Raw genomic sequence first — 8,689 nt, forward strand, 5'->3', positions numbered from 1 at the left:
CAGGCAGAGAGAGGGGGAAGCAGGCTCCCCGCAGAGCAGAGAGCCCGATGTGGGGCTCCATCCCAGGACCCTGGGATCATGAGCTGAGCCAAAGGCAGAGGCTTTAACCCAATGAGCCACCCAGGCGCCAGCTTGGGAAGGTTTTAAAGAAAGCAAAAACCAGAAGCTGAGGAGGAGGAAGAAGCAGAGTCACAAGGGCAGAGAAAGAGAAAAGGAAGTAAAGTAAACTGTGGGTGGGCTTTACTCAGATCTTGACTCCCCCGGGGAGTTTTCAAAATGGTTTCAGGAGGGTTGCCGCCCGGTGAAACCTTAGAGGCTAGCCCGCCCGGGGAAGGCTTCGAGGCAAGCCGCAGGGAGTGTAACAAAGCCTATTTCCCGCCAAAGCAGGGAGGGACGATACTCTTGCTGGCTGGCCTCTCTCTCTGGCTCCCGTAGGGGGCAGCGCAACACTACAGGTGTCATACACACCCCAGGGAGCCTGAAAGAGCCCGACAGCGGGTTGATACCCTGGAGGCAGGCCTAACATTTAAGAGGTGAGCAGAAGAAAAGGACGCTAAGGATGAAAATGAGAAGCATCATCCATCAGACAGTCTAGGAGGAAGTGAGGTTTCAAAAAACTGGATCCAGAGTAGCAGAAAGTGGACCCATTACATTTTTTTCCTTTTTAAATTTTTATTTGCATTTCTTCTATGCAGAATTTACTCCCGGGCCATGAACTTTTGTTTCTTCAGTTTCTTGTGGGATATCTTTTTCTTTGGTGCAACCCGCTCTTCTGGTGTAGGAGCAATCTGCTCTTTTCCAGTAAGGATCACCTCGATGTGGCAGGGAGAGCTCAGGTAAGGGTGAGTTCCACCACGAGCCCTCTAAGTTCTGGGCCACATCTTGGGGACTTTGTTCGTTTGGATGTGCTCAATGACCAGAGAATCTACATCTCAACCCTTAAATTCAGCACTATGCATTTTTTTAAAGATTTTATTTAGAGGCAGGCAGAGAGAGGCAGGGAAGCAGGCTTCCCACTGAGCAGAGAGCCCAATGCCGGGCTTGATCCCAGGATCCCAAGACCATGACCCAAGCCGAAGGCAGAGCCTTAACCCACTGAGCCACCCAGGTGCCCCAGCACTATGCATTTTTAAGCGTGTGCAGTAAAAATTCAGCACTCTTCTTGGGCCACCAACCCTGTGTCCAGCCCCACTGTCTGGCCTGGGCGCACTTCCAACTCCACCACTGTAGTGACAGAATGACACACATTGCTTCTGCAAAGTGACATCCTTCAGATACGTGGTGGCTTTTCAGATCTGCATACCCCTGATGGCCCGGGCAGTTTCTTGGGTGTTCTTTTAGTGAATCAAGATGTGAACCTCTTGATTTTCATGATTTTGTAGGGTTTTCTGGGTCAAGTGACTAACAAACATTTTCAGAGTTCACCTCAGGCTGCTCGGGGGAAAAGCCGTCCATTGCATTTAGTAACTGTGTGGTCACTCATGACCTTAATCTTCGTAAGAGCCATTTTGTGGAAGCAGAGACCAGAGCCTCCCCTCCCCTTCTCCTTTCTCCTCCTTCCCTGTATCAACGAGTTATGTCTTGACCTGAACATCATTTCTGAAGACGTAGAAATGAAAGCTACACTCTTGCCTGCTCTTATGTGGCTCACAGTCTTGTGTTAAAATGTGGTTGTGAAATGCGGAATTATGGGGCCGCGTGGAAGGACCACCCAACACAAATGGTGTGGTCGTGGGAGGCTGCTGGGAAACAGTGAATAGGTGTGACTCCTTTGAAGAGTAAGGGAAGTGTGTTACGTTAAGGAAGATGAACATGGTAATATCTGAGAAGCCAGAGAATGGGCTAGTTGAGGAAACTGATGATATTTTGTGTGGCTAAAATCAAAAGAAAGGAAAAGAAACCAGTTCCAGCCCTATGGCTTTGGTGTGTGCCGTTACGAGTTTGGATTTCCACTGACCCCTTTTAAGGGGAGGTAAATAAAGGACTTTTTTTTTTTTTTAGATTTTATTTATTTATTTGAGAGAAAGAGAACATGCAGGATTGGGGGGAGAGGCAGAGGGAAAGAGAAAAGCAGCCTCCCCATGAGCAGGGAGCCACATGCAGACCGATCCCAGGACTCTGGCATCAGGACCCAAGCCAAAGGGAGAAACTTACTCAACTGAGCCACTCAGGCACCCCAAGTAAAGGATTTTGAGCAGATCAGTGATAGGCTTCATTCCACAGGCTAGAAAGAAAGTTGATGAAGAGAAGGATGAGACTAGAAGCAAGCAGATGCTACAAGAATCCAGCTACACAATAACGAAGGATCAGCAAGGGTAGAGAGGTGACAGGATAAGTCAGGATCAGCAGGCCTCCATACTTGGCTTTGTGTGGGGGAGGTGGAAATGAGAAAAAGAGGAGCCTCCTTGCTGACTTGGGTGGCCAGATCAGTGGGTGGGGACATGAGGGATAATCTCAGTTTGGGATATGTTAAGTTTAAGATGTCTGAGGGCTCCTGGGTGCCTCAGTCGCTAAGAGTCTGCCTTCAGCTCAGGTCATGGTCTCAGGGTCTGGGGTTTGAGCCCCACATCGGGCTCCCTGCTCAGCAGGAAGCCTGCTCTCCCTCTCCAGCTCCCCCTGCTTGTGTTACCTCTTTCTCTGTGTCTCTCTCTGTCAGATAAATAAATAAATAAAATCTTAAAAAAAAAAAAAAGAGGTATAGAAACTGGAATGTACAATAGACATGTGAGACATAATAATAATTCTTTCACCTCTGCCCACTTAGAAGTGACTCTCAGAAACTGGGGCAGGTACAGGAAAGCACAGACACAGAGGCAAAGCTCACTGATCTAACAGGGCACGACAATCAGCAAAGTCCAAGCTTGTGAGCAGTCAGCAGGGGAACCAGGGCCCACAGAGGAAAGGCATGTCCTCCCAGCTTCCCACACTGGGCTTGAGAACTTGGGTGTATAGCTTTGCAACAGCAGTGTAGACTCCATGGCTATACTACAGAGAAGCCACCAGCCAATGAGAAAGGAATATCCTCATTGGACTACAGCTGGTTTCTATGAAGTCTCAAAGTATTAATGTGCATTTCCAGGGAAGTTTTAACACTAATTTAAATATTTCAGAGTGAGTTGGAAAAGCATTCAACTGAAGATGTGCAAAAATTTGGTCAAATTATGATGAAAGTATGTTAGTGAGAAAGATACCAAAAAGTTCCTGTATATTTTTTAGCTTAAAATTTATAGTTCTCTATTTCACATTTTAATGTCATGTTTAGTTATTTTACAAAGAAAAAATGTAAATGATAATTGAATGCAAAATCACATCAATTTTCACTTAATAAGAAAAGTGACTGCTAATCTTACTATATGGCCATTTTGCCTAATATATTCTAATTATAGGTGTTTTAAAAAGGAAATAACTATCGAAAGAGATATTTTTAAATTAGATGAGTTGTAACTGTTATGGTTCAGACCAACAAACGTTTCTCACTTTGAGATGACATAGATTTCCCCCTGGAAATACAAGAGCATTATTTTCCTTGCAAATTTTCTTTCACCCCCTAGAGTTTTTGAATCTCCCCCCCACCCCATATTCTGCTCTGCCACCATATCAGTCTCACAGGAAATGGGATCCTGAGTCCCTGAGAAATCCCATCCCTTTTCTGCTCCCAATTTTCCTCTTCAAATAGAAAAAAAAAGGAATGATGAGTGTTATTCATAATCACTCACCTTTTATTACTCGAGACAATCACTCATTCATTTAACAGATGTGTTGAGGATTTGCTATATATCAGGCACTATTCTAGTCGCTGAGAATGGAGGAGTGAACAAAACAAAGTCTTTCCTCTTATGGTTCTTGGATTTCAGTATGGTACATACTATGGAAAATAACAACAACAACAACAACAACAATAATAATAGCTAAGGGAATAGAAAGTAAAAGATCAGGAAGTGATATTTTAACAAGGGGACAAGAAGGCCCCCTCTAATAAGTAACCTGAGTAAATTTTTTTTTTAAACAAGGGTTTTTTTTTTTAAGATTTTATTTATTTGACAGAGAAAGACACAGCAAGAGAGGGAACACGAGCATGGGGAGTGAAAGAGAGAGAAGCAGGCTTCCCGCAGAGTAGGGAGGCTGATGTGGGGCTCAATCCCAGGACCCTGGGACCATGACCTGAGTCAAAGGCAGACACTTAACAACTGAGCCACCCAGGCACCCCACACTGAGTAAATCTTAAGAAAGAGATAGCCATGTGGATATCTGAGGGAAGAGCTTTCCTGTAGTGTAAAGGCCTTGAGGGTATGCTTGGGGTATTCAGAAACAGTGAGGGGATAGTTTAACAGGTGTGGAACAGGATAGGGAGAAAGAGTTAGGAGATGACATCAGAAAGGTAGCTAAGAGCCATCATGTAGGGTTGGAGGCCCTGGAAAGTACTTTGCATTTTATCCTAAGTGTTATGGGAAAAAATTGGCAAGCTGAGGAATATCATGATTTGGTTTACATGTTAAAAGTATCTCTCTAGTGGGGCACCTGGGCGGCTCAGTTGTTAGATGTCTACCTTCAGCTCTGGTCATGATCCCATGGTCCTGAGATCAAGCCCTGCATTAGGCTCCTTGCTCAGTGGGGAGCCTGCTTCTCACTTTTCCTCTCTCTGCCCTTCCCCATGCTTGTGCTTGTTCTCTCTTTCTCTCTTGTCAACTTAATAAATAAAATCTTAAAAAAAAAAAAAGTATTTCTCTAGTGGCCAGTGAAGAACAGGTTATAGGGGACTGAGGTAGAAGCAAAGATATTAAATAGCCACTGCAATAGGGCTGGCGAGAGATGGTAGTGCTAAAGTCTGATAAGGGTGATAAGAAAGGTCAGATTCTGGGCATAGTCCAAGGTAGAAACGATAGAATTTGCTGATATATGACATGAGATATATGAGATATAAGAAAGTAAATCAGGGATAATTATAATTTTCTGGCATGAAAACTTAATGACTAGAGCTACAATTTAGTAAAAGGAAGACAAGCAGAGGAGGAAGATAAAAGGTAGGGAAGCAAGACTTTGATTTGGCACATGTGGAGTTTTGGATTCTTGTTATACATTCAAATGGAGATGCTGTGTAGGTGACCAGATATACAGACTTGGAATTCAGGAAAGAGTTCAGAATTTTAAACAAAATCAGGGTATATCAAACCAAGAGACTAGATGAGACTGACTAAAGAATTGGGATAAATACAATGGTGAGTGCTGTGACGTGTAAACCTGGCAATTCACAGACCTGTACTCCTGGGGCTAATAATGCATTGTATGTTAATAAAAAAAATTTTTTTTAATTTTTAAAACAACAACAACAACAAAAAAGAATTGGGATTAAATAAATAAATGAGTTAAGTGTAAGGACTAAACTCAGAGACTTTTCAATATTTATAGATGGGAGAAATTTGCATCATTGAGCAAAGGAAAATGAGAAGCCTTGGGTAGGAAAGAACCAAAAGACTGATGAATCACTGACCTCTACCTCTGAAACCTCTGAAAATATACAATGCTTTATATATAAATTGAATTTAAATAATTTTTTTAAGAAGGAAAGAAAGGAAGGAAGGAAGGAGGAATCAAGAGAATGTCAATCCTCATGGGCCAAAATGTCTTTAAAAAGAAGAAATGATTAACAAATGTTGCTGATATGTTTAATGTTACAAAAGCAATTACTTTGTTTTGGCATATGCTTTCTTTTTTGGTTTCTCTCTCCACATGTATCTTGATGGGGTGCCCCAGGATTTTTCAGTGATGTCATTCTGGCCAATTTAGCCCCTTCCCATATCAAAATAGTTTATTTCCCCTATCTTCCCAGAAACCTTGGTTTGGTCATCTCTAGGACAAGGAAAGCCATGACAGGAATCACTAAAGTGAAATTAAATGAGAATAAAGCATCTGCATCAAAACCATGGCTGGGTAGGTTTCAACGAAACACCTCCTCTCCCACCTCATTCTGTTTGCCAGGAATGTCAGAATCAAAATCACAACATTTCAAAGCTACTGTTTCTACCATTGCCACATTTGTAGTAGCATGGTTTACAAATGGGTGATACCTCACAATGGGAAAATCACTGCCTGGAAGTCACAGTATTTGTGTTCTCTCCAGACTCTGCTAATAAAACATTGGGGAAAATACCTCTCTATTTCTTAATCAGACTAGGTCAAGGTTAGTAAACAAGTGTCAACCTGTAAGCCCAGTTTAAAAAATATGGTTGCAGTCCTTATTTACTCTTACTAATTCTCATAATTTGTCTGCATATTCTTTTGGATTTCCTATGACAACAGTGATATGATCAAAAAATAATAATAACTTGTCTCTCCTTTTCTAATCCACATACATCTTATTTATTTTTCTTATCTCATTGCTTTGGCCAAGACACTAGTTAATTAATGAATAGTAACAGTAACTGGAGCAATTCTTATCTTATTCCTTACTTTGATAGTATTGCTTCTCAAGGCTCAGCTTTTATATATGATGTTTGCTATGGTTTTTCTTTTTACCAATTTTTTACATATTTTTAAAATTATGAGTAAATGTTAAATTTTATCAAATCTTTTATTATATAATCTGAAATGATCATATGTTATGTTGTTTTCAGTCAATGTGATGGTTTACTGGTGAATGCTTAAAATATTGGTCCATTCTCACATTCCTAGGATAAGTGATATTCAATCATGATGTATTTTTAACACACCACTGGTTTTGATTTGTTAATATTTCATTTCTAACTATGTTCATAAGTGATACTGGTCTATAATTCTTTTCCTGTTTCTGTATGGTTTTTGGTATCAAGGTTCCTTTTAGATGCATATACACTCCCTTCTCATGTGTTGTGGGTCTCTTCACTGTTTCCCATTCACAGAGATTGTTATCTTAATTTTCAGCAAGGCTATAGACTTTAATACATTTGAAAATGTTTCATCTATTGCTACTGTGTTTTTCAAGTTAGATTTAAAAAGTTAACTATGTTGGATTCATTTCACCAATTAACAAAAAAATCCTTTTTAAGGATTTCATCATTATTTCAATAGGGTCAGAAGAGAGAAAAGCCCCGCATTGGGCTCTCTGCTCTGTGGGGAGCATGCTTCCTCCTCTCTCTCTACCTGCCTCTCTGCCTACTTTGATCTCCGTCTGTCAAAAAAAAAAAAAAGAAGAAGAAGAAGAAGAAGGGAAAAAAATTACAGACTAGGAGAAAATATTTGCAAACAAGTTATCTAACAAAGAACTGTATCCAGAAGATATTAAAAAACTCTCAAAACTCAACAGTAAAAAAAACAAAGAATCTGCTTATGTAACAGGCAGAAGACATGAATAGATGTTTCATGAGGATATGTGGATGCAAATAAGCACGTGAAAAAGTGTTCATCATCATTACCTTTTAGGAAATGCAAATTAAAACCACAATAAGATATTACAACACGTCTATTAAAACTACTAAAATAAAAAATAGTAACAAAACCAGATGCTGATGAGGATAGAGAAGAATAGAATCTGTTATAAAGTACTAGTGGGGATGTAAAATGTTACAACTCTAGAAAATATTTTGGCAATTTCTTAAGAAATTACACATTCATTTACCATATGACCCAGAAATCATTTTCCTGGGCATTTATCCTAAAGAAATTCTTTGCTTTTTGTATTTTGAATATCTGTGATTACTAGTGATACACATTTATGATTGTTATGCTTTCCTAATAAATGGATCCTATGTTATGAAATGCCCATCCTTATCACTTTGTCCTAAAGTCTACTTTATCTGATATCAATAGCCAGTCCAACCTTCTTATGCCTAGTGGCTGAATGATATCCATCCATTTACTTTGAGCCCAACCATGTCTTTATCTGTAAACTCACCTCTTGTAGACAGCATATAATTTGGTTTTGTTTTCTTATTCATTTAAAAAAACTTTGCTTTTTAATTGGAGTGTTTAGTCTGTTTATACTTAGTGTAATTACTGATAAAGTTGAATTTAGATATACCATTTTATTATGTTTTCTGCTTACTCTTTTTTTTTGGCATCACCATTTCTGCTTTCTTTTCTGGGTGGCTCAGTTGGATAAGTGTCTGCCTTTGGCTCAGGTCATGATCTCAGGATCCTAGGATCGAGTCCCACATCAGGCTCCTTGGTTAGCGGGGAGTCTGCTTCTCCCCCTGCCTAATGCTCCCCTTGCTTGTGCTCTCACTCTCTCTCCTCTCACTCTCCAACAAATAAAATTTTTTTTTTAATTATTTTTAGAATTTTTTTTAGAATTCATTTTAGTGCCTCTATTGACCTTTTAGTTATTCCTATTGACATCGTTTTCTTAGTGATTTATCTTTATTTGCCATTTGGATATCTTTTTTTACGAAGTACCTATTTCAGCCTCTTGTTCATTGTATTGTCCGCCTAATTCTTATTGATACGTAAGACTTCTTTGTGTATTATGGATATAAGACTTGTGGAATAAATGTATTATAAATATCATTTCCCACTAATTGGCTTGACTTTTCACCTCTCATTCCGTTTTTTTTTTAATTAAAATAACTTTAATTTTGCTGTAATATACTCTAGGTCTTCATTTTTCTCATCTGGAAAATATGAGTTATGGTGTATCTCACAGGGTTGTTAAGAGGAATAAATAAAAGAATGCATGTACTCCTGCCACTTAGCAAAACTCAGTAAATATTATTATTAT

This window comes from Enhydra lutris, unplaced genomic scaffold, assembly GCF_002288905.1.
Source record: "Enhydra lutris kenyoni isolate GAN:26980312 unplaced genomic scaffold, ASM228890v2 scaffoldscaffold94, whole genome shotgun sequence".
NCBI lineage: Eukaryota > Metazoa > Chordata > Mammalia > Carnivora > Mustelidae > Enhydra > Enhydra lutris.